The sequence below is a fragment of the Panthera onca genome, chromosome B2 (genome assembly GCF_046562875.1).
Source record: "Panthera onca isolate mPanOnc1 chromosome B2, mPanOnc1 haplotype 2, whole genome shotgun sequence".
NCBI lineage: Eukaryota > Metazoa > Chordata > Mammalia > Carnivora > Felidae > Panthera > Panthera onca.
Genome location: NC_138343.1, coordinates 34,942,364 through 34,969,052, shown reverse-complemented (window position 1 = coordinate 34,969,052; position 26,689 = coordinate 34,942,364). Strand labels below are relative to the sequence as shown.

Below are 26,689 nucleotides of genomic sequence, written 5' to 3'. Positions count from 1 at the left end.
AAACGTGGAGTGTCCCAGTTGGGTATGGGCTGGCGGCATATGCAGTGAAGGAATTCACCCAAGGCAGAACGAGAGAGATAGAAGTTTATTGACTGCACTGCAAGGGAGCCATGGGCAGGACAGAAACTCTGATGAGGTGGTGGTGAGGGGCTACACTTTTAGGGCAGAGTGAGGGAGTGTGGGGATGTATGGAATTTTCCCCTTTTTGGTAATCTAAGGGACTGCGCCTGGTTGTAATTGGTCAGTTAGGGCCTATGGCTGTTTCAAGGTGGGTCACCTAAAGAGCCTGTGTGCATTCAGCCCACTGGTCACTGTGGGTCTTTTGACCTTACTCAGGTTTCCATTGAGCAAATTTGTTGACTAAAAGTGGCCTCTACAGTCTCCTCCTGGCTCCCTATATGTCTCTCTCCATAAGGAGCTTGGCTACTTTCAGGACCTAAGTTCTTTGCTTTCTCTTTGGTGGGGTGCTTAGTCCTTCATGCTTAAAACATATATCCAGGAGCACCTGGCTAGCTTAGTTGGTGGAGCACGTGACTCTTGATCTCGGGGTCTTGGGTTGGAGCCCCACGTTGGGCGTAGAGTTTACTTAAAAATAAAATAAAATTTAAAGAACGCAAACATCCAAATATGATACATGCCCTTCTGTTCCCAACGTTCTTCAGACCCCCAATTCACTCTATCCTATGCCCCACATTTGGGTCTCACTGCTTTCAGGCTACTCTTGACTGACCATGAGCCTCATGGCCTTCATACCTGGCCCTGCCTACTTCCTAGTCATGTTGTCTTTCCTTTCCAGAAACAAGCTACATACCTCTGTATCTGGTCCCCTTTGCCAAGAATCCCTGGGTTTTTCAAACTTTTGATCCCAACAGTAACAAGTACATGTGACCACACAAGCCACCTACTACCCACAAGTACATGACCCAAGGGTGGGCAGTGTCTCGACAGTGTTTGACAGCACTGTGTTCATGTTCAACTTAGAATATAGGTGCCAGGTCATACCAGTTAGAATTCCAGTCCAGTCTGTGTCCACACCCAGGGGAGTTATTCAAAATATTTAACCCTGGTTCAGCCTGGACCCTAGCTAATGAAAACAGTCATGAGAGGGTGGTGAGAGAAGAGATTGGGGTTCAAGCTGGGCAGGAGACAGGCACTGGGGTACGGATGGGCGTTCTCAGAGTAGCAGCTATTTAGCAACAAACACAGAAGTCTTTGAATATTTTAACAGCTGTTACCTCTGTTCCAGAGCCTTCCAGCTGAAAAACCAGCCCTGTGTACCTACTCCTTAGCTTCCGTGTCCCTTACTGACTCTGCCATCTAAACCTGCTTTCAGATTCCTGGCTTTTCTGCTTCTTGGTACTTTCTGCCCCATCCTGACTTGGAAATTAGCCCAGTAGGTCACCCCTAATTAATTCTAATTTCTGAAAGAAAACAGTCAGCTCAGAGAGAAGTCAATGAAGGGGGCTTTAATGGCAAAAGAATGCATTCCAGGCCTGTCGGGCCACAGAGTTTGGCTTCTGTGCCACACCGCAGGTGCTGGAAGGGGCAGCACAACAGACTGTGAGACACTTGGTAATGGTCCTGCTGCAAATGAGGGAGTTAACAGCTGGGAGGTGAAACGGTTCTCCATAGAGTATGACCACGTTGCTAGGAAGCAGGCGCCCAGCCTGGGCATACCGTGACAAGTCTTCAGAGTTCCTTGGCAACCGAGACGTTTAATTAAATCTAGAAGCAAACTCCTATCAGGATTCTTGGCTGTTGGCTGAGACTGGGACCTTGAGCAACTTTTCAGTATCAAGCTCTTTTGAGTCTCACTATCATGTTTCATATTGCAAAATGGGAAAGGGAGAATGGCCTGCCTGACTCAAAATGGGGTGTAAGGATTAAAACAACTCTTTGTTTTGAAAATGGGCAACTGAAGGGAGAGACTCAAACATTTAAGTTCTGTTCTAGTGGGAACTATATTTAGGGTAACTATGTAACCTCAGTTGATGAGCAAAAGCTCTATTTTACTAAGAACGCCAGCTAATCAATGTAGAGGTGATGTTAGAAGTATAAAATCAGGGGCGCCTGGGGGACTCAGTTGGTTGAATGTCTGACTCTTGATTTTGGCTCAGGTCATGATCTAACGGTTCGTGGGCTCAAGCCCCGCATCAGGCTTTGTGCTGGCAGCGAGGAGCCTGCTTGGGATTCTCTCTCTCTCTGCCCCTCCCCCACTCAAGATATCCCTCCCTCTCTCGCTGTCTCTCAAAATAAATAAACAAGCATTAACAAATTATTTAAAATAAAAGAAATATAAGGGGCGTCTGGGTGGCTCAGTCAGTTGAGTGTCTGACTTCGGCTCAGGTCATGATCTCATGGTTTGTGGGTTCGAACCCCACATCGGGCTCTGTGTTGACATCTCTGAGCCTGTAGCTCGCTTTAGATTCTGTCACCCTCTCTCTGCCCCTCTCCCGCTCACACTCCATCTCTCTCTTTTTCTCTTTCTCTCAAAAATAAATAGACATTAAAAAATTTAAACATAAATAAATGTAAAATCAGCATGTTTAAAAACATTTTTTTAATGTTTATTTATTTTTGAGAGAGTGAGAGACAGAGCATGGGCAGGGGAGGGGCAGAGAGAGAGACGCAGAATCCGAAGCAGGCTTTAGGCTCTGAGCCATCAGCACAGAGCCCGGCACGAGGCTCAAACTCATGAATTGTGAGACAGTGACCAGAGCCGAAATCTGACACTTAACCGACTGAGCCACCCAGGCGCCCCATAAAAATCAGCATCTTGCAAGCTCTAATAAAATTGATTCAAGCAAGGATTGTCAACTGGTGTTAAAAGCATTAGGTACTCTACCCATTACAGTGGCTAAAATTAAGAACCCTGACCATACTAAATGTTGGTGAGGATATGGCGGAATTGGAGCTCTCACGCAGTGCTGGTGGGAATGTAAAATGTACAACCACTTTGGAAAACAGTTTGGCAGTTTTTTCAAAAGTTAAATATGCATCATACAACTCAGCCATTCCACTTCTAGGTATTTACCCAAGAGAAATGGAAGCATATGTCCACACAAAGACTTATACATGGATGTTTGCATCAGATTTCTTTGGAACCACCAAAAAAACTCTTGGAAGAGACTAAGGGTATGACTCATAGATCCCCTCAGCCATCTCAATAAAAGAAAAAGCTAGAGATGGGATTATCTAGGAAAGATAAGTGGAAGAATCTCTTATCTACCGCAGTGAATCCCCATGACAGGCACAGGAGACCCACAAGGCTATTGAGAAGGTTATACTCAGTAGAACTGCTTGGACTGAAGGGCGCCAAGTAGATAAAATGAAAAAAGGCTGTCAGACCCCACAAAGTCTACGGACAGGAAGCAGGCTGATAAAACTCCTCAGCTGTGAACACATATACCTTTCCTGAAAAAGGAAGGATGACAGGATGAAGCCTCAAACCCAGAGAACAGAGCTGAGAGCCAAAGGATTATTCCCAAGACTTGAAACCTGATGGAGTTTACCTGACTGAATTTTGGAATACTTGGGACCAGAGATTTCCTTTTTTCATTCTAGAATAGGAATGTCTATAACTCTTATTCTATGCCAGTCCCACCATTGTCTTTTGGGAGCAGAAAACTTTCTAGTTTCACAGGTCCACAGATGGAGAGGAACTTTGCCCCAGGATGGTCTATATCCAGAGTCTCACTCATATCTAATTTAGGTGATTTCAATGATGAGATTTTAGGCTTTGAGTTCATGCTCTATTGTGTTCAGATTTGGGGGATCTTGGAATGGGTGAATATATTTAGTATAAGAGATGGACTTAAATCTTTGGGGATCACAGAGCAGATTGTGGTAGGCAGAATAATCGTTCCCCAAACATGTCTGCATCCTAATCCCTAAAACCTATGAATGTGTATGTTATATGGCAAAATGGAGTTCAGGTAGGATATGGAATTAAATTTAATCAGATGACCTTAAAATATATTATCCTGGATTATCTGGGTAGGCCCTATATAATCAAGAAGGTTCTTAAAAGTGGAAGGGGGGACACGTGAGTGGCTCAGTTGGTTAAGCATCCGACTCTTGGTTTTGGCTCAGATTGTGATCTCGTGGGTTTGAGCCTGCATCAGGCTCCACGATGACAGCATGGAGCCTGCTTGGGATTCTCTCTCTTTCTCTCTCTCTCTGACCCTCCCTCGCTCATTCTCTCTGTCTCTCTCTATCAAAATAAAATAAATAAAAACTTTAAAAAAAAAAAAATGGAAGAGAGGGTGCCTGGCTGGCTCATTTGGTGGGGTGTACAACTCTTGATCTCAGGGTTGTGAGTTTGAGCCCTGCGTTGGGTGTAGAGATTACTTAAAAATAAAATCTTTACAAAAAAATAGAAGTGGAGAGAAAGAGAGGAGTATGAACAATGGTCAAAGAGATGAAATGTTGCTGGCTTTTCAGGTGGACCAAGGGGACCACCTGCCAAAGCAGTGGGCAACTTTTAGGAGCTGGAAAAGGCAGGGAAATGGATTCTCCTCTCAAGCGTGTACAAAGGAATGAAGTCCTGCTGAGATCTTGACTTAAACCCAGTGAGACCCATGTTGAACTTCTAACCTACAGAACTGTAAGATAATAAATTTTGTGTTGTTTTAACCTACTTCGTGCTAATTTGTCACAGCAGCAATAGAAAATCAACACAGGGGGCACCTGGGTGACTCAGTCGGTTGAGCGTCCGACTTTGGCTCGGGTCATGATCTCATGGTCTGTGAGTTTGAGCCCCGCGTCGGGCTCTGTGGTGACAGCTCGGAGCCTGGAGCCCTGCTTCGGATTCTGTGTCTCCCTCTCTCTCTGCCCCTCCCCCGCTCATGCTCTGTGTCTCTCTCTCTCTGTCAAAAATAAATAAACATTTAAAAAAATAACACAGTACTCTTTAAAAATGTGCCATTTATTGTTTGCTATACCTAAATAATTCAATGAATGGTTGACAGAGAACTGGATGCACAAATAGTCTCAGTTAATAACCATATTGGTTCATTTTTAGTGTCAAATTGGAGGAGTAGATGTAATTATATTGTGGGAGAATCAGGCTATCATTCCCCTTAAGACTGGTGAATTTCAGCATCAGTAATGGGTCTAGACATTAGGTGTCTTCTGATGATGTAATATGAATACATAACACTACTAAAACTATAGTCTAGCCAAAATGTCTAAATTAAGTCTGTCACACATTTATTTATTTATTTATTTATTTATTTATTTATTTATTTATGTCACACCTTTAGATACAACTTTTATTTTTTATTTATTTATTTATTTATTTATCTATTTATTTTAATGTTTATTTATTTTTGAGACAGAGAGAGACAGAGCATGAACAGGGGAGGGGCAGAGAGAGGGAGACACAGAATCCGAAACAGGCTCCAGGCTCTGAGCTGTCAGCACAGAGCCCGACACGGGGCTCGAACTCACAGCCTGAGAGATCATGACCTGAGCCAAAGTCGGCCGCTTAACCGACTGAGCCACCCAGGCGCCCCTAGATACAACTTTTAATTTACAGTAAATGCAAAGTGCAAGGTAAACACTGGTGCAAAGAAGTAAACAGAGAAATCAAAAACTGAAACATTCTGCAGGACACTTGGCCTGGGCTCTCTGAAAGTCAATGTCATGACAAAAGGATCAGAAGACACTAAGGGTCATAACCAGATCAAGGAATATACCAATACTGCTTTCAGCAAACTTGCTAAGAAGGATATTTGGGGGGAAATTTGAATATAGTTTGGATATCAAATAAAACGAAAGTCTACAGGAGTGAAGAGAAAGAGATTGTTGACTGAAAAAAAGGTTCACAAAATAATATGTAGGATATAATTTTATTGAATTAAAAACTAGGTATATAAAAAAAAGATACAAATTGATGTTAACTAAGATCTTAACAGCGGTAATCTCTGGTAATGGGATGATGCTATTATGTTTTTGCTTAGTTGGATTTTCTAGCTTTCTACCCTTACCCTGGACATGCATGATTTTATAATAATAAAACATTATTTTTAAAGGAACATTAGGATTACATGAGACATATAATTTTTTTCTTAGATTTTTATTTAAATTAAAAAAAAATCTTTATTTGTTTTTGAGAGAGAAAGACAGAGTGGGAGTAAGAGAGGAATAGAGAGAGAAGGAGGCACAGGATCTGAAGCAGGCTTCAGGCTCTGAGCTGTCAGCACAGAACCAAACGTGGGGCTCGAACTCGTGAACTGTGAGATCATGGCCTGAGCCGAAGTCAGACCCTTAACCGACTGAGCCACCCAGGGGCCCCACAGATTTTTATTTTTTATACATTCTTGTACCATTTCCCTTTGTAGGGAGCAGGAGCTTAGAAAGATGAGCTTTTTAAATGATTCCATCCGAAATATACATTGGAAGCAAACAATATCGAAACAACCAGTGGGCAGGTGTAAAACATTCCATTAATACTGTTTTGTCTACCTAACAGTAAACATTGGTTCTGTCCCAACCCACAAAATTGATTTTGTGGTCTCCAGAGCAACTTGTTTTAAAGGACACAAATAATACAAACAAAACATCTGGACTACATTAAGCACACCTATGATTACTTTCGTAGGTCTACCACCATGGTAATAACTAACATTTACCGTGTGCTCACAAGATGCCCAGTATGCTTCTAATGGCTTTGGTTGTATTCATTCACAGGTTTTCAAAACTTTTGGATGGTGACTCACAGCAACATTTTACAGAGTAATACAGCACAGTCATACATATATACATACTTTCATACTATATACAACAGAAACGAAACTTTCAGAAAACAATTATGGGGGTGGTGCTGGGTGGCTCAGTCAATTGAGCATACGACTTTGGCTCAGGTCATGATCTCCCGATTCATGGGTTCAAACCCCACGTTGGGCTTTGCACTGATAGCCTGCAGCCCGCTTCAGAGCCTCCGCCTCCCTTTCTCTCTCTGCCCCTCCCCTGCTCGTGCTTGCGCTCTCTTTCAAAAATAAATAAACATGAAAAAAAAAAGACCAATTACTTACCTTATGTGCAATGCAATCTGATATCTTCTATTTAAAAAAACAAAAATGCTGGGGGCTACTGGGTGACTCAGTAGGTTGAGCGTCCGACTTCAGCTCAGGTCATGATCTCACTGTCCGTGAGTTCAAGACCCTCATCGGGCTCTGTGCTGACAGCTCGGAGCCTGGAGGCTACTTCGATTCTATGTCTCCCTCTCTCTGCCCCTCCCCTGCTCAAGCTTTGCCTCTCTCTCTCAAAAATAAACAAACAAAAAAATTTTTTTTAAATGCTGGTTAACTCATTAAATTGATTTCATGATTCACTAATGGTTCTTGACCTACAGTTTGAAAAAACGTTTTAACTCGTTTAATACACACAGACATGCATAAATTCCTATGCAGTAGGAACCATTATTGTACCTATTTTTCAGAAGAGGAAACTCTGGCACAGAGAGGTTAAGTAACTTCCCTAAACACACACAGCTAAAGATGAAGTGGGAGAACGAGAATTCTAACTCAGGGAGTCAGCACCAAAGCCTGTCCTTTGAACCACTCTCTCATATGACTCTCATCCCACCAGCCACATGGTGACAGATGAGTCTCGGCTGATATGTGTTTCTGATTCCACAAACAAGTGACTCACATAGTATTTGAACAGGGTATTGGCATATTTGACATTATGCAGATTTAGGGAGCATAATTTCTGACTTTTGCATTTCATGATGAACAATAGTTCTGTGTGAAGAGCATAGGCTTCAAAGTCAGATAATTCTGGGCTCCACATCAGGAACAGATCCAGATTTGGTGAGGACTGAATTCTATACAATATTGAAAGCTCCTCTTAAGGAGAAGACTAAAGCTTATGCATGCAATATTAGGTGCAGGCCCTTGAAAGAGTTCCATGTAAGACAGGGTACCTTGAATTTCCTTAGTTTCATTAGCTTCCCATTTAATTTGCCTCTGTCTGCCCTTTATTAGCCTTTTATTTCTGACACTCAGTTTTCAAATCTCTGAGATAGGATTAACAATACTTGTTTCTGGGGCACCTGGGTGGCTCAGTTGGTTGGGCGTCTGACTCTTGATTTTGGCTCAGGTCATGATCTCAAAGTTTGTGGGATCGAGCCTCAAGTCAGGCTCCATACTGAGCCTGCTTGGGATTCTCTCTCCCTCTCTCTCTGCCCCTGCCCCACTCATGCTCGCTCTCTCTCTCTCTCTCTCAAAATAAATAAATAAGCGGTAAAAAACAAAACAAAACAAAACCCACAATTCTTGTTTCTTACGGATGCCAGAAAATGAGCTCGAGGGCCCAGCACGATGTTTATTGAGTAGGTATGCAATAACTGATTGCTAATAGTAATATACAATAATAATGATGATGATGATGAAAAAAAAATAGAATTCTTCAATTAGGAGCCAGTTTTTGAGCAGGCTTTTGAAATTAAAAACATGATATGGAGAAAATTATGTTGTCAGTTCATTTAAGCCTCAGCTCTGCAACTCAGCTCTCCCCAGAGTCCAATTATTTCAGTTTTCTCCAATGCTGTCTCTCCAAAGAGAAGTCTAAGTGAGCATAAAAACAGCTTCCAAAAACAAAGGCAGATAGAGAGAGTATCATGGGAGAAAGTCATCTGCAGGGGCCCCCAAAGGCCAGATTTCCATTGCACGGATGTCAACAAGAAGAAAAGATATTAATCAGCCAAAGAGAGCCAGATCTCAAGGTGCATTTTGGTGTTGAGAGAGAGGCAGCTGGACAGACCTCATCCTGGTCTGTGTCAAGTATAGCCACCTACAGGCAAACATTTGGTGCTTTGTTGTTCTGTTGTGTCCTGAAGGATTATCACAAAGCAAGAGGCCTCTGGAGTTGGCTTCCTGCCTCTTGAGAACCAGCAGTATTTGAAGAAAAAGCATGAGGTCACTTTGCCTTTGACTTGCATCTTAAATCCTCCTCCCAGGGTTTGAGATTCTAAAAAAAAAAAAAAAAAAAAAGTGTGTGTTAATACAGAGTACTTGAAAATATAATGGGAGTCTTTCTCAAACATGTGGCTTCTCCTGGTTATCTGTGGGTTTTTTTGTTTGGGGTGATCATGCTGTTTCATTTAGGTCATACACAATAAATGGGGACATGTGGGAAGACCAAGGTCAGAAGATGGTAGGAGGTATTTAGATTAATTAGGTAATTAAGGGGAGATATGGGGGTGATCATTAACTTTCTTGCTAGCTACATTTGGGCACAAGCACATGTTTAATTTTCCCTAATATTTATAAATGACTCATACCCTCTGCAATTCAACAACCACAAAATCTTCACATTTTGCTCCAGAAATTTCTCTGTGTAAAGCTGAAGATCAAACAACCCTTCTTTGGGGCGCCTGGGTGGCTCGGTCGGTTAAGCGTCCGACTTCGGCTCAGGTCATGATCTCACGGTCCGTGGGTTCGAGCCCCGCGTCAGGCTCTGTGCTGACAGCTCAGAGCCTGGAGCCTGTTTCAGATTCTGTGTCTCCCTCTCTCTCTGCCCCTCCCCTGTTCATGCTTTGTCTCTCTCTGTCTCAAAAATAAATAAACGTTAAAAAAGTAAAAAAAAAAAAAAACCAAAAAAAACAACGCTTCTTTTTCTAACTCTCTGGAAAAATGATTTTTTTCCCCTTCTGCCATATCTGTTTATCTACTAAAGACATCAGGAAGTTCTGGATTCATCTATTATCTCCAAATCCATATTTCCCCAGATTCTCAATATCCCTACTATTGTGTCAGGAGGCTACTTTGGAATATCAACTGATGGCTTTTGTCCCCAGGATTTTGTCCCGTGCATGACCTTTTCCCCCATTGGGTGAACTAAATCTTTGTGGTCTCAATTCAGGCAAGGGTGGGCCCAGCTAAAAGAGGAGTCTTTTCGTGACTTTGCAGCCAGGACCCTGCGGGAAACAGAAAAGACTCAGGTGAAAAGACAACACCCAAGGTTTGGAAGAATCTACTTGACCTCTACATGAGATCAGGATCCCCTGACTGAGGAGATGGTGAGTGGAGAATTCAGAAGCTTGTGTACTCCAGGCCCTGTTTTGTGTTCCCTACAACTGGGCCAGGCCTTCTGGGGTAGGGGTTAGGAACAAGGATGAGGGGAGGGAGCTTCTATAATTGTTTTGGTGGCTTCAGTGGTTGTCGTTAGGCGAAATTTCATACAAGGAGGTCGTGTGGCCACCATCAGGCCACTTGGGGACTGATGCTTCAATCATTTCCAATGGTTGCTTTGGACAAGGTCTGGAAAAACATAGGGAAAAAATTAAATGTGTGAGGACAATGAAGGAAAGTATTCAGATCCTTTCAAACTAACATTCATGAGGACTGTGAGCTGTTGGTACTTTTCACCCGGGCAGCACATTAGGTGATATACAAGAGCAAAGAGCCACCCTCCCCTGTGCCTTGCCACCACCGCAGTCCCTGGAAATTAGATACAACTCAGAGGGAACATCTGGGGGGTGCAGAATGAGCCTAAGACATCTAATTGCAATCTGTGATAATTGCTACTCAGGCAAAACAGGGAACTGTACAGACAGGTCTGGGGGAACGGGGAAGGTTGCCTTGTGCGGAGACCTGAAGGGTGAGTTAGAGAAAACTAGGTGTTCGTGAAGGTAGAAAGCAAACATGGTCCCTGGGCTGGCATTTACCAGGTGAGCCACCCCAAACCATTTATGAAATGTTGTCATAAGGAAAAGAACAATGGAACAAGGATAAGGGACAGGCCAATACTGGTGAATGCTGCAGAGAGGTCAAGCAACGTGAAGACCATTGGATTTAAAGAATACAGAAGACACTGGTGTTGCCTTTGTCAAGGCTGGTCTCAGCAGACTGTGGGATGGAAGCAAAATTGCAGGAGCCTGAGATATGTGGGAGGTATAGAAATGAAGATGGTAAACAGAGACACCTCATGAAACGTGGCTGGGAAGGGAATGGTAAAGCGTAGTAGGTAGGAGTCCGATATGCGGTCAAAGGAAGAGGCTTTTAAAGCTTTTTTTTTTTTTTTTTTAATTTTTAAATTTTTTTTAGTTTATTTTGAGAGAGAACACGAGAGGGGGAGGGGCAGAAAGAGAAGGAGAGAGAATACCAGCGCAGAGCCTGACGTGTGGCTCGGACTCAGGAACCACGACCCTATGACTTGAGCCTAAACCAAGTCAGCGGCTTAACTGAGCCGACTGAGTCACCCAGGCGCCCCAAAGAGGCTTTTAAGTCGGAGGTTCTTTGAACGTGCATCAACATTTCTAGGAAGCAGCAAGAGTGGGTAAAGGAGAGCGGAGAGGGAGGGTGGACACCCAGTTGCAAAGGACCCCTGAGGGACTAGAAGTGACACAAACCGAAGCCCATGTAGGAACTCGGCCTAACCAGGAGGAGAAAAGCCTGAGAGTGCAGATGTCTGTAGATTTGGTGGCAGAAGGCGAGGGAACTGTCTGATGGTCTCTGGGAAGCGGGAAGTGATAGAATCTGCTAATTGGGGTGTGTTGGTGGGTGGGGAGGTTGGTAAAATCAAAGAATTGAAGAAGGTGAAAAAGATTTGAAATAGCTAGTAGCGCGGGTACAAATTCCAGACGCACACAAAACCCCCTTCTATTTCAGTGCTTTTATTCCGATTTCGAGTCCTCACTCCTCTAGGTGGCAGACGCTTCATCTGGGTCGGTTCCAGAAGAGCCGATGGAGAGGCAGTCTGATTCATGGGTGTGGGGCTCAGAGGAGGGCTGTGGGCTGAAAACACCAATCTGGGGGGCATCAGAACACAGTTTGCCCAGGAGTCACCGATGTGGCTCAGGGGGAGAGAGGAGGACACAGAGCTAAGCTTGGAAAAGCTCCAACATCTAAAGGTCTAGAAGAGGAAGAAGCAGCCGAGGAGATGCAGAGACAGGAAGAAAAGCCCGAGAATGTCATATCACAGAACTAAGGCAAGTGAATATTTTAAGCAAGTGAAATAAGAGGTCGACTAAGATTAGGATTATAAAATATCTGTGGGAGTCAGATCTTCTTTCTTTGGGTTGGGGGAACAATGACAACAAAACAGTGAGAAGACATAATAGTAATCATAATGACTACTTTTTATCAAGTTCCCAGTGCCTGATTATATTATTCAACCAGCTAATCGATCAGTCACGTTCACGAGAACGCACCGTGTGCCAAACTCTGCTATGGACAGTGTTTCCTCCCAAGGGGCTCATCAGGGCCCCTCAATCATTCCAATGATCACACAATAAAACACGACAATATTTCTACATCTCCTGTGGTGAATGGTGGATGAGGCTCCCGAGGCTGCCTGGGCCCCTTTGGCTACACTGAGGGCTGGGAGATGAGGTATCCCCTACCTCTGGTCAAGGTTTTTCCTATTCTTTTAATAAGTATGATGGTAGAGGAGCTTTATTGTCGTGAGGGCAGAGCTGGGAACCACCCAGAGGAAGAGCTGCCCGTGGTCATTAGGGGGGTAGTCAGAGCTTCGGAGAATGAGGGAGGTTTCAAAAGTTAGGTGCTTAAAAAAAAAAAAAAAAAGCTACATTAGATTGTTCAGCTTTCGGTAATGAGAAAGGAGTAGGGAGAGAGAAAGAGTGGGAGAGACAGGGAGAAAAACTTATTCTAAAAATTAGACAGAGGCAAAAACTTATTCTAAAAATTTGGAAGAGGGCACCTGGGTGGCTCAGTAGGTTGAGTGTCCGACTCTTGAATTCGGTTCAGGTGATGATCTCGGGGTTGCTCCTGCTTAAGATTCTCTCTCTCTCTTCCTCTGTCCCTCCCTCCTCCCCCTTCTAAAAAAAATAAAAATAAAAATTAGGAAGACTAAGCTTTGAGGGTCTTGAAGCAATCTGAGGTTCAACCTTAAGAGTTAGGAGGTGAAAATACTTGTGAGTTTCTGTCTGGCACAAGTTGGCCTGTAGGTGCTGATACCTTCTCTGATTGTGCGTTGTGCACAATGGGAAGCACCTTGAGAGAGAATCTTGCTCCTACAATAGAGTGCAGCTGAAAATAGGACTTCAGGGATGAAATGAGACTGTCAGTTGAATAATAGAGTTCACTATTGAAAAGAACCCCTTTTAGATGAATTCGTTTTGGTATATCTGTCACTGAACCATTATATAACCCTAAACAAATGAGGCAGTTTTATTTGCCTTGACATGAAAGGATTTCTGGGGCACCTGGGTGCCCAGTAGGTTAAGCATCCGACTGTTGATTTCAGCTCAGCTCGTGATCCCGGGGTCATGGGTTTGAGCCCTGTGTCAGGCTCTGCACTGTCAGTGCAGAACTTGCTTGGGATTCTCTCTCTCCCTCTCCCTCTGCCCTCCCCCCGCTAATGTGCACGTGTGCGTGCTCTATCTCTTAAAGAACATTTTAGGGGCGCCCGGGTGGCTTAGTCGGTTAAGTGTCCGACTTCAGCTCAGGTCACGATCTTGCGCTCCGTGAGTTCGAGCCCCGCGTCGGGCTCTGTGCTGATGGCTCGGAGCCTGGAGCCTGCTTCGGATTCTGTGTCTCCCTCTCTCTCTGCCCCTCCCCCGTTCATGCTCTGTCTCTCTCTGTCTCAAAAATAAATAAACGTTAAAAAAAAATTAAAAATAAACTCCTTAGCACAGCTGGTCTAGGCCTTTAGAAAAAAAAAAAAAGAAAGAAAAACATTTTAAAAAAGGAAAAAAAAGAATTCTCGAGATGATTTTCTTTTATTTAATTTTTAACGTTTATTTATTTTTTTAGAATTTTTTATGTTTATTTTTGAGAGAGAGACAGAGTGTGAGCAGGGGAGGGGCTGAGAGAGAAGGAGACACAGAATCTAAAGCGGTCTCCAGGCTCTGAGCTGTCGGCACAGAGCCTGATGCAGGGCTCAAACCCATGAACTGTGAGATTATGACCTGAGCCGAAGTCAAATGCTTAACCGACTGAGCCACCCAGGTGCCCTGTTTATTTATTTTTGAGAGAAAGACAGAGCGTGTGGGGGGCGGGGGTGGGGGCAGGGGCAGAAGGAGCGAAACACAATCTGGAGGAAACTCCAGACTCTGAGCTGTCAGCACAGAGCTGGACATGGGGCTCAAACCCACCCACAAACTGTGAGATCATGACCTGAGCTGAAGCCGGACACTTAACTGACTGAGCCACCCAGATGCCGCACCAAGATGGTTTTCTTTAGTGAGAAGTACAAGGTGCCAAACTGTCTTTAGAATGCTATTTTTAGGGCACCTGGCTGCCTCAGTCGGTAGAGCATGTGACTCTTGATCTTAGGGTCGTGAGTTCAAACCCCACTTTGAATGTAGAGCTCACACACACACACACACACACACACACACACACAAAATAGAATGCTGTTTTCAAAAAAGGATATATATGGATATGTTTGTGTATGCAAAAACTATGGAAACAAGAAACTAAGGAGAAAACCGGCCCACAGGGAGGAGAGCTTGGTCACCAGGGATGAAAGTGGGACATTTGCATTGTATACTCTTTTGCATTTTGTACCAAGTATAAGTATTATTTATTTAATAAACAAAATATATGTAAATACATGAAAGTTGCCTTTGGTGAATCATTTTGCAAGGTTCATTTGTAGTGCAAACAACCACTCCCTCATTTGCTTTGGAAATGTTGACATTTCTGTCCTGGATTTTCTTAAAGCATGAAATACCAGAGTCTACAGACCACACCCTGAGCGTTCTAAATTTGAGGTCACTGACAAAACCAGCCATGCAAGTGTGACTTTCCAAAAGGCCAAACATCGTCAAGAGAAGCAGAGTGAGTAGCAGGGGGCTTAATGCATGCCCAGCATCTGACAAGTTCAGAGGAGTGGGTGGAAGTAGGACAATATCCTTTCTTTATAAATGGGGGAACCTAGAGGCACCTGGGTGGCTCAGTCGGTTAAACGTCCGACTTCGGCTCAGGTCGTGATCTTGCAGTTTGAAAGTTCGAGCCCCACATCAGGCTCTGTGCAGACAGCTCAGAGCCTGGAGCCTGCTTCTGATTCTGTGTCTCCACCCCCCCACCCCCACCCCCATCTCTGCCCTTCCTCTGCCTGTGCACTCTCTCTCTCTCTTAAAAATAACTAAATAAACATTTAAATGGGGGACACTAAAGCCTGAAGGGGAAGAGACGTGCCTAATAAAGATATCATGCCATTTGTGTCAATAAGGGAGAAAAATGACTCTATATGCATATGTGTGTAAAGAACTCTGGAAGGAGGGGCACCTGGCTGGCTCAGCTGGAGGGGCATCTGCTCTTAATCTCAGGGTGGTGAGCTTGAGCCTCATGTTGGGTATAGAGATTACCAAAAATAAATAAATAAATAAATAAATAAATAAATAAATAAAATTTTTAAAAAGAACTCTGGAAGGAAACACAAAACACTAATACCAATGGCTAATTATGTGGAAATGGAAGGTGAGAAGTGGGAGGGAGGGAGACAGAGGTAGGAATGAGATTTTCATTTTGAACTTGAAAGAATCCTTGATCTATTTTTTGAATAGAACCCTGTTTTAAAACTTTATAAGGAGAGAGGCACCTGGGTGGCTTAGTCAGTTAAGCGGCCGACTCTTGATTTCGGCTCAGGTCATGATCAGGTTCATCAGTTTGATGAACTGTGTAAGGCCCTTTGCTGACAGCATGATCTGTTTGGGATTCTCTCCCTCTCTTTCTGCCTCTCTGCCCCTCTCTCTCTCTCAAATAAATAAATGTTAAAAAAAAAAAAAAACACTTTATAAGGAGAGATGGGCCATGACATCTACATGACTTAAAAATTCAGTTTTCAGGGGCACCATCAATTAAGCGCCTGTTGATTTCGGCTTGGGTCGTGATCTCACTGTTGGTGGGTTTGAGCCCCGTGTTGGGCTCTGTGCTGGCAATGCAGAGCTTGCTTGGGATTCTCTCTCTCCCCCTCTCTCTGCTCTTCCTCCACTCATGCATGCTTTCTCTATTTCTCTTTCTCAAAAAAATAAATAAATGAATAAAAATTAAAAATAAATAAGTTAAAATGTTTTCAGTTTTCAAGGAAGATATCATGAAGCTATGGCCTCAGAGATAAAGAATGTGATGTTGAAACCACAGGTCAAATCCTGCCGCTTCAAATGCCAATGACTGTGACTGTCTGAATTATTTTATCACATTGAGATTTGTTTGAGATAGTATGGGCCATCAGCTGGCTTAGATCTCATTTTTGATATTAGGCAGATTTGTCAAAATCATGTAATAATAGCCCATTGCTAGTTTGTGGATTCAGTCGTATGGAAAGGCACCAGAGGGGAGGAGAAAGATCAGTGGACAGCAAGTCAAGAAACCTGCTTCTAATGGAACTTTGCAATTTAATGTACCTGTGACTATGGGCAACTTAATTCCAATCCATAGGCCTATATCATATTTGTAAAATGGAAGGATTAGTTGAAGTGATCTCTAGGTTTCTTTTTAGCTTGGATATTGGGTTTTGAAAGCTTTATTCACAATTTAGAACTAAAGGGGAATTTATGAGATCATATTTCAAAGCCAGGAAGTAGTAACAGTCTGTTGGCTCTTTTGCTCCTTTGATCAGAAGCTACAGAAGAACTAGTGAGTGATCTTGGCCTCTCTCTCCTATAACCACACACCCACACCCTGATGGCAAGTATCTAGATCTGTGTTCCTCAGAGCGTCTGTTTAGGGAAATGCCAACTAATGTTCTATGAGACATCAAATACATTTATGGCATCTTGTATAATAAACGTTCCTGATGGAGAGTCACAATGCTATTAAACGTCCCGAGAAGGCCTGCCATAAGGAAATTCACATAATTTTACTTAACCCAGCATGTTTCAAACATACGGAAATAGAACACTTTGGCATATCCTATCCTCTGTTTGGAACAAATGGGATTCACACGCCTACATTTTTAGGGAATTTATGAGATCAGCTATCAGTTGGCAGTTAGGACAGTTCTGGGACCTCTGCAAATATGGGAAGATTTAGTACATTCCTCAGGGAGCTTGGGAGTCTTGTGATTCTCACAGCTCTCCACCCCACCAGTTAAAAGAAAATCTTTCAACAGTGGGAGCCTCAGGACCTCCTTTGTTTTGCAGGAAAGTTCCCATCTAAGCAAGGAGGTCGGTGACATCTCTTTCACTGCTGGTTTTGATTTATTTTTGCTTTGGGGAACTTGTTTTCATCACTCTTTTTGTTCAACAATTACTGTTCTCTTTCTTTCCTAGCTCCATAAGGTTTGTATAATTTCCTCCCTCCTAATATTTTCACTACCAAACGGGTAGGTGGGAAAGGTTCATGCATCATTTGGGTACTGAACCTGCCGGTGCTTCACATCCTTCATTTGTTTTTGAGAGTTTTCAGCCTCAATTCCCAAAGAAACACTGACTCATCAGGACACACACACACACACACACATGCATGTGCATAGTCATTTGGAAAAAATTAATTTAATCTGTATTTCTTTTTTTAAAATAGTTTATTTATTTTTTAATTTATATCCAAGTTAGTTAGCATATAGTACAACAATGATTTCAGGAGTAGATTCCTTAGTGCCCCTTACCCATTTAGCCCATCCCCCCTCCCACAACCCCTCCAGTAACCCTCTGTTTGTTCTCCATATTTAAGAGTCTCTTATGTTTTTGTCCCCCTTCCTGTTTTTATATTATTTTTGCTTCCCTTCCCTTATGTTCATCTGTTTTGTGTCTTTTTTTTTAATGTTTTTATTATTTATTTTTGAGAGAGAGACAGAGCGTGAGCAGGGGAGGAGCAGAGAGAAAGGGAGACACAGAATCTGAAGCAGGCTCCAGGCTCCAAGCTGTCAGCACAGAGCCTGATGTGGGCCTTGAACTCACGAACCGCAAGATCATGACCTGAGCCGAAGTTGGACACTTAACCGACTGAGCCACCCAGGCGCCCCCTGTTTTGTATCTTAAAGTCCTCATATGAGTGAAGTCATATGACATTTGTCTTTCTCTAATTTCACTTAGCATAATACCTTCTAGTTCCATCCACGTAGTTGCAAATGGTAAGATTTCATTCTTTTTGATGGCTGAGTAATACTCCATTTGTGTGTGTGTGTGTGTGTGTGTGTGTGTGTATACATACACATACATACATATACATACCATACATATAATACATATTATATATATATACACATACACATACACACACACATGCATACATATATATACTACATCTTCTTTATCCATTCATCTATCGATGGACATTTGGGCTCTCTCCATACTTTGCCTATTGTTGATAGTGCTGCTACAAACATGGGGGTACATGTGTCCCTTCGAAACAGCACACCTATATCCCTTGGATAAATACCTAGTAGTGCAATTGCTGGGTCGTAGGATAGTTCTATTTCTAATTTTTTGAGGAACATCCATACTGTTTTCCAGAGTGACTGCACGAATTTGCATTCCCACCAACAATGCAAAAGGGATCCTCTTTCTCTGCATCCTCACCAACATCTGTTGTTGCCTGAGTTGTTAATGCTAGCTACTCTGACAGGTGTGAGGTGGTACCTTATTGTGGTTTTGATTTGTATTTCCCTGATGCTGAGTGATGTTGAGCATAAAACCTGTATTTCTGAAGACTTCTCAATTATTTTGGCCCCATCATTAAGCAGTTTAAAGAAAATACAAATCTCAAAGCAGGCAAAAACGTACTATGCATTGGCGTACCTGTAAGTCTGAAACCAAGAAACAATACGAAAAGCTACTTTTGCACTTAGTTCCTTTTTTACTTTGAATTTTTCAGGATTTCTGCCTAAGCAAACCACCTTAGTTTTCTTTTTAAGATTTTATTTTTAAGAAATCCCTACACCCAAAGGGGAGGTTTGAACTTACAACCCCAAGGTCAAGAGTTGCATGCTCCATGAACTGAGCCAGCCAAGAGGCCCCAAGATTCCCAGTTTTATAACAGGTTTATTTAAAAACTCTTGGAAAACCAATAACCTGTTAGTATACTAAATTATTCTTCAACCCCATGGGACTTGAGTTACATGGTATGATTAGCACTTTTTTGTAAGTAAGCTCTACGGCCAAAGCCCAAAGCGGGGGCTGGAGATTACAAGAGATCAAGAGTTGCACACTCTGCCAACTGAGGTAGCCAGATGCCTCAAATATTAACACTTTATGTCTTACTCTTTTCCCCAGTTCCAGACCCACTAGCCTTTTCCTTCTCTAAACACTGCCCCAAATTGTTCTTTGTCCCAGGGAAATCACCTGTTTCTAATCCATCAGGCTGACCTGCCATAGCTTCACTGGCTGAAGCTCATCCTTTTGTCAAAGACCACATGGGGCACCTGGGTGGCTCAGCTGGTTAAGCGTCTGACTTCGGCTCAGGTCATGATCTCACTGTTTGTGGGTTCGAGCCCCGCATCAGGCTCTGTGCTGACAGCTCAGAGCCTGGAACCTGCTTTGAGTTCTGTGTCTCCCTCTCTCTACCCCTCTCCTGCTCACACTATGTCTCTCTCTACCTCTCAACAGGCATCTTACCCCTGGCAGTGTGTGTCTCACCCACTGGAAGCAATGACATCAGTTGCCTCTGAATATTCCTTCCATGAGAAGATAGGAACCGTCCTCAGCTCCTGCTAGCCCAGAGCTGCTCCAACTTTAACATGTATACAAATCCTGTAGGATTCAATTAAAATACATATTCTGATTTAGAAAGTCTGGGCAAAACTGAGATTTTGCATTTCTTTTTTTTTAAGGTTTATTATTTTTGGGAGAGGCAGGGAAAGAGAGAGTACACAAGCTGGGGTGGGCAGAGAGAGAGACACACAAACACAGACTCTAAAGCAGGCTCCAGGCTCTGAGCTGCAAGCGTGAAGCCCAACGTGGGGCTCGAACCCACAAACCGTGAGATCATGACCTGAGCTGAAGTCAGACGTTTGACTAAGCCACCCAAGTGCCCCAAGATAATACTTTAATGCAATATTTAAAAAATAACAATTAATGTGAAAAATGCATGATGAATAAAATATCAGCATTTAAAATAAAGACAGGATCCAACAACACCAGTATTAGAGCGAGGCAAGTAAGGCCAAATTCTATGGGTTGTAGGGTCAGACCACACTCAGTCTAGGGTGGGTATTAAGTGACTGGTGGCACTTAGGTTTTGTGCCTGCTTCCTGGCCACAAGTGAGTCTAGAAGAGCAGCATATTCTGGCTAAGCTATTCTGAGGAAAACCTTAGTATTTATTAGAGTTAGGGTAGAGATAAATCACTATAGAACTATAGAGAATAGAGGACAAAATACCTCTTGTGAAACTGGGGAGGCTCCAAGGAAAAGATAAGGTTTGAGCTGGGGAAAAGGGAAAGCAGAAAGAATATTGGATTTGCAATCAGAAAATGGGGTTCCTTTCTTTGCTGCTTGCTTTACTAGCTGTGACAATTCAGGCAAGTCACTTTGCTTCTCTGATTGTAACTCTTTATGTGTTTACACTTTATGTGTAAAAACTCATCCTATGTGACGTGCCAAAGATTTGTGAGGATGAACTGAGATTAAATGAGTGAATGGGGTTTCTAAACTGAAAAGCACTATGCAAACATCTTGGACTGTTATTAAGTCCATAAGGAGGGACAGGATTTTGACAAAAGGCATTGAGGGAGAAGGGCCTTTGGGCAGAGAGAATGAAAGGTGAAGTGGTTTTTGTACGAGGCTAGACAAAAGGAAACTGGGCTTTGAAGTCTAGGAAGATGAAAGCAGTCAAGGAATGCCTGTGTTTAAAGACCATTAAGGAAACAAAGCCCAGGACCCCAGGCTTGAAGGGTAAAACCAAGCTCTGTGGTCTCACAAGTACTCAAGAGTGAGACACCTTACTCTCACATTTTGCTTCCTAGATGGTCTTTTTGAAGGCAGGCAGGCACTATGTCTTACTTATCTTTGTTTCCAGCAGCCTGACAATTTCTGGCCAAGTGCACTGCGCTCAGTTCTCAAGGAATGAATGAGTGTCCGTCCAAAGGCTTGGGACCTCTACCCCAAGGGGTGGTACAGATTAAGTGGTTGGGTAGCTTTGAAAAGCAGGTTCTTCTGTGCACACTGGGATGCTCTCCTGATAGCCTGGTGTTAAGAGAGCTCACCAGATCCTAGGTAAGGACGGCACTCTTAAGGAAGAGTAAGATGGGGCCAAGGGCTCTAGCCGTCTTATTGCTACCATGACTGAAAATCAAGGGAAGGTGGGGGGATGACGACTACACGTGTTAACATTTAATAAAACTACAGATGAGTGTGAACACGCAAGCACACACAGACGCACAAATGAGTGCACGGGAAACTGGTTAAATCTGAGTAAGGTCTGCAATCTAGTCAATTGTATTGGCGTGGCCAGTTGTATTGTGCCAATGTCAATTTCCTGGTTTTGACAATGTAGCATAGTTACGTAAGCTGGTGAGGGAAGCTGGGTGGGTGATGGGTATATCGAGACTTCCTTGTATTAATTTTACAGCTTTTTGTAAGTCTAAAATTATTTCAAAATAAAGCAAAGAAACCAGAAACAAATAGAGCCTCCCTCTCGAGCCCAGCCTCGCCCACCCCAACAGCGCCCCACACCTCACACTTCGCCCTCCGTACCCCCTCTCCTGCTCAGGTAAGGCGGGGAGAGCGGGAGCTGCAGGGCCGCGCACGCGCAGTCCTGAAATCCCCCGCCGCGTCTCTAGGAAGTCACGCTTGCGCAGTCTTGGCCCTTGCCCGCCGCGCCTGCCCCACTACGCGGCGGGGTACTCGGCCGCCTTGGCCCCTTCGCGCTGCCGTCTTTTCCGGCAGTTGGAGCGCTTCCTGTTGTCCTCACCCGCAACCGCCCCTCGGCCCGGACTCCAGAGTCCCTCAGGCGTCCCCTCGTCTCTTCTGGTCGGCCGGGTGCTGCCGCTGGGGCTTCGCCTGTCCGCCCGTCGAGAGACATCGCTGGCCGCGCCGGCGTCCGCGGCTGGTCGCCGCCCCCAGCCCTTCTTCCCCCGGGGCTCTGGTGAGTGTCTCGGTGCCACTGTCTTCAGGCCATCCCAGGTTTTTCCCCTCGTCTCCTCCCGACTCTTTTTGGGCTTCTTCCTTCCCGCCGACGCCCTCTTTCCAGCCCTGTCCTGTCGGCCCCTCCGCCGCCCTCCTCAGCCTCCTGACAGTCCCCCTCCTCTGGGTTTCCCGAGGGTCCCCTGTCACTCCTCTCCACGTTTTCCCAGTCCCAGGCTCCCCACCCCATTCTTTCTTTCTTTTTGTGCAGCTGGGGCGGGGAGCCAGGCTGTCTCTCTTTTCCATGTTGCCAGCTTTGTCTACTCGTTGCAACAGCTCAGTCTCCTCTGGGACCTCAGTCATTGCCAGTTTTCCCTTCTTTTGCTTTTTTTCTGGGGTCTGAGAACCTAAGAGCTGTTGTGTGAGGCAGGGGTGTGGAAAGCCCACCTTGGGGTGTGGTTCCTTTGAGTCTGCTCCCTTCCCGGTGGCTAGTCTTAGGGTACTGGGCTTCAGATCATCTTAAAATCACAGGAAAATTGAGCGGAGATTTTTTTTTTTTTTTTTTTTTTTTTTTAAGAGTAGAAAAGAAAAGTCGATAAGGACTGGGAGGAAAGTCTGTGTCAGAAAGTGTATGGAACAGCTCGTAGAGAGACCAGATCTCCCGGCTGCACTTTGAATTGACCGAAAGACACAAAGAGACACTTGTTGTTTTTGAAATGTACAGAGGAAGGTTGGCGCGAGGTAGACCTTGTGCTTCCTCCCCCTTTCAGCTCACCTTGGCTCTGAATTAGGATTAGCCAGGCAGTAGATGAGGTTTCCCTAAATGTAAAACATGACCACGATAATGGGCTCCACTGTCTACCCCCAGACATTCGAGAGCGGCTTGCTCACAAGGGGACCAGAGCACTATCCTCCACCTTTGTAGAGAAAACCACTTCACATGCCAACTCCATCCCTACCAAACATACGTAGCCCCAGCTCCTAGTAATGGTCATAAAAGATGAGTGCCTTCTTCGTAAATCTTTATAAGGTGCTTACTAAGTGCGTAGCATTGTGCATGAGACTGGAGAAGGGTATTAAAAGTACTTCCCATTGGCTTACAGTTCAGGAGGAGAAATTAGGATGCGTGATGATTCTTCTTCTTCTTCTTCTTCTTCTTCAAGTTATTTTTTGTTTACTTTTGAGAGGGAGAGAGGAAGAGAGAGAATCCCAAGCAGGCTTGTCAGCACAGAGCCCGACGCGGGGCTCGATCCCCTGCAAACTGTGAGATCAAGACTGGAGCTGAGATGGAGAGTCGGAGGCTTGACTGACTGAGCCACCCAGATGCCCCAAAGATGGGTGACTGTTAAGGAGTAGTCTTAGCCTCCGTGTTCATTTGCCCAGATGGAAGGTTCTGGATTGTCAGTCACAAAGAAAGAATTAGTGAGAGAAGGGGTGTTCGTAGAGGTAACAGTACCATTGTAAAGTCAGTCAGCCAGGCATAGCCATCTAGGTTGAATAAAACAGTGGTTTTCATGTGATCTGCTTTTATGTTTGCAGTACCTACCCCTGCCTTACAAAGATCCAGTTCTCTTATTAAATTTTTAAAACTTTTAAGGGGCTCCTGGGTGGCTCAGTTTGTTAAGCGTCAGACTTCGGCTCAGGTCCTGATCTCAAGGTTCGTGGGTTCAAGCCCTGCATCAGGCTCTGTGCTGACAGCTCAGAGCCTGGAGCCTGCTTTGGATTCTGTGTCTCCTTCTCTCTCTGCCCCTTCCCAAGCACGTTTTGTTTCTCTCTGTCTCTCAAAAAAAAAAAAAAAAAAAAAAAAATAAATAAATAAATAAATAAATAAAACTTTTAAGAATTTCTCACCTACCTATTCCCTAATTCTGCAGAGTTGAAGAATGAAACAAACAGGGAAGGGACCTCCAGTAGTCTGTAGGTCAGGGCATGAAGGCTTGAATTGTCAAAAGCATAAGGGAAAGCTCTGTCTTATAAAAGGTACTTGGTTGACCCAGTAAGCCTATAAATTGCTATAGGGCAATAGTAATTGTATCTTTTGATGAAAGGTTATTAGAATAGGCTCATCCTTTTATGAGTGAAGGAAGGGGAGGAGGAGGTTTTGAAGAAAGGTCAAAGGGAAGGATAGTGCAATCTTTGCTATTACATTAGAGACTGTATGTGAAGGTTGAAAATCATTCTGCTAGAAAATTTGTTAGCCTATTATATGATCATCTTTGAGTACGCTTAATATCCTGTTGATCTTTTTAAAAGCCTAGGAAGCCATGCCAGTGACTTAAATGAGTCAAAACTTTCTCCACCCCAGTATTTATATACCTATCAATGTAAATGTAATTTTGTTCTTTAATTTTGTTGACAACTGAAAAATCATTAACTTGCTCAACTTATGTTTATTAACCACTTATTACATGGAAGGTGCTGTTTGTCTTAGGTTTAAACACTCTTCTAGTTGCATTTCTATGTTAAAATAATTTCAGTTGTTAAAATGTAACCACATCTGTGTATTTATAAAAATGTCTCCAGAAATGTTCAGACCAGGGAGGAGTACAAAGCACTCCCTTACTTCAGACTTGTTTTTAAATCTGGTTTCAAAATTTCTTCACCAGACTTAGAGTGCATGTGGTTTTCATTGTGGGTGGAGGGGGTATAGGCTGACAAATAAGGAACCACACCCAAGCTTCATAAACCAGAGGTTTTTGAAAAATCTGATACCCTAAAAACATTTGCGTTTTCTTTGTTTGGTATTAGCAGAAACTTCCCCGTAAAAAATATAACATCATAACAAATAACATAAGGTAGAGCTGAGTTCACTTGAATTTGTGATCACTGATCATTTTGGCACATCATCAATAAAAACATTTGAAGTAGAGCCTTGATTTTGAATTTCTTTGCTCTGAAAGAATTATTCTTTTATATGATTTTCCCTGAATATTTTTTTAATAAAGTTGCTTAATGTTAAGCCTTTTGTCTTAGTAATAATAAGTATTTGCACATTCCTTAATAGCTTTAATCTACGAGACAGTTTAAAAAGCTGCTAAGTATGGGGCGTCTGGGTGGCTCAGTCCATTGAGTGTCCGACTTAGCTCAGGTCATGATCTTGCGGTTTGTGAGTTCCAGCCCCGCGTCGGGCTCTGTGCTGACAGCTCAGAGCCTGGAGCCTGCTTCAGATTCTCTCTCTCTCTCTCTCTCTCTCTCTGCCCCTCCCCCAGTCACACTCTGTCTCTCCTTCAAAAATAAAATAAACATTAAAAAAAGAATAAAATAAAAAATAAAAAGCTGCTAAGTATTAAAGGGAACCTGAAGGAAACTTTTCATAGAATGTACTATCTTTGAAAATGGCCCTTGGCCCCTCCTACTTTTACTCCGCTTTATATTGGGATGAAAGGACAGACTTAAAGGCAGGCAGTCATGTTGGAGGAAGGCATGATAAGGATAAAATACTGAACATTATTGCCAATGCTGGAGCAGGTCCAGATTGGTGAATGGTGTGGCCAAGTGTGACAATATGGGCTGGCAAAAATATCTGGGGTGGGGGTGGAGGATGAAATTTAAATTTAGGAAAAAATGTTCTATAAACTATTTAAACCTTGTTGGTATCAGTTTTCTCATATGTAAAACTAGGAGGTTAGGGTCCCTTGTTTTTCAGATCTCTTCCATCACTAAAATTATGATTCAGGTTATTTCTTTGTAACGATGTTTTTTTATCACAGTTATTTGTTTTAATTTGTAAATCCAAATAGACAGCAAGCATTTATCGAATATCATAAGATATGTCAGTACATGAAATACCTATAAATGGACATTTTAGTCATAGGTTTTTTTTAACTATAGGAATGGCAGATTTAAAAGTTATTTGTAGTTAGGGGCGCCTGGGTGGCTCAGTTGGTTGAGCGTCCGACTTTGGCTCAGGTCATGATCTCACAGTTTGTGAATTCCAGCCCCGTGTCAGGCTCTGTGCTGACGGCTTGGAGCCTGGAGCCTGCTTCGGATTCTGTGTCTCCTTCTCTCTCTGCCCCTCCTCCACTTGTGCTCTGTCTCTCTCTGTCAAAAATAAATAAATGTAAATTTAAAAAAAGTTATTTGTAGTTTAATAGTAATAGTACATATTCATTGAAGAAAATATGGAAATTATGGAAAAGCACAAACGAATAAAATGATGTATTGCGTTCTTACTGCCTAGAGTTAAGCCGGTGGTAACATTTTGATATGTATTTCAAATAATTCTGTGCACATCTGGTAAACACATAAATCGATAATTTAATCAGTTCTGTTGTTGGATATTCAAGTTATTTCAAGTTTTCCTTTGCCATTACACTGCTACATTGAGTCTCCTTGTGTATGAATCCCTATGGGTCTTTGATTTCTTTTAGGTAGATTCTTGGATGGCAAAGAATTATACTGTGTCTATATTATACCTTCTTAATTTATGCTTATGGTGTTACGATATTGTTCTCTTCCTTTTTTTAAAATTAACAAGATGTTTTAAAGATATTCATGTCACTTTTAGGTACAGATAGATTTGCTTCTGACTACTGCATGTTATTTCTTTATGTGCACCCACAGCATTTTATTTATTTCCTTACTGAATTGGCTTCAACTTCCTATGTCACAAATGATGGCATAATAAACATCCCCTCTAATGCACATCATTGTGCATATCTCCTTAAGAACATGTGTGACAATTTCTTTAGGCCTTATACCTAGAGATGGTATTTCTGGGTCATAGGACATTAATACATACTTATTTTCACCAAGTATTCTGTTTATGTGGC

At 43.1% G+C, this 26,689-nt stretch overlaps 1 protein-coding gene and 1 long non-coding RNA gene across 3 annotated transcripts in view; both read left to right on the top strand.

Moving 5' to 3' along the window:
• The first annotated feature begins 11,680 nt into the window (after window positions 1-11,680).
• Window positions 11,681-19,645, top strand: LOC132666994 (uncharacterized). Its single transcript, XR_013555399.2, has 2 exons — window positions 11,681-11,938; window positions 19,463-19,645. It is a non-coding gene; the product is annotated as an uncharacterized LOC132666994 (long non-coding RNA).
• A 2,007-nt stretch (window positions 19,646-21,652) lies between these two features.
• STK38 (serine/threonine kinase 38) overlaps window positions 21,653-26,689 on the top strand; it is a 48,234-nt gene continuing 43,197 nt past the window's right edge. For both annotated transcript variants that reach the window (XM_060615342.3, XM_060615343.3), the window contains exon 1: window positions 21,653-21,939. The gene's annotated coding sequence lies outside the window, so the exon portion shown is untranslated. The remainder of the gene's footprint in view (window positions 21,940-26,689) is intronic.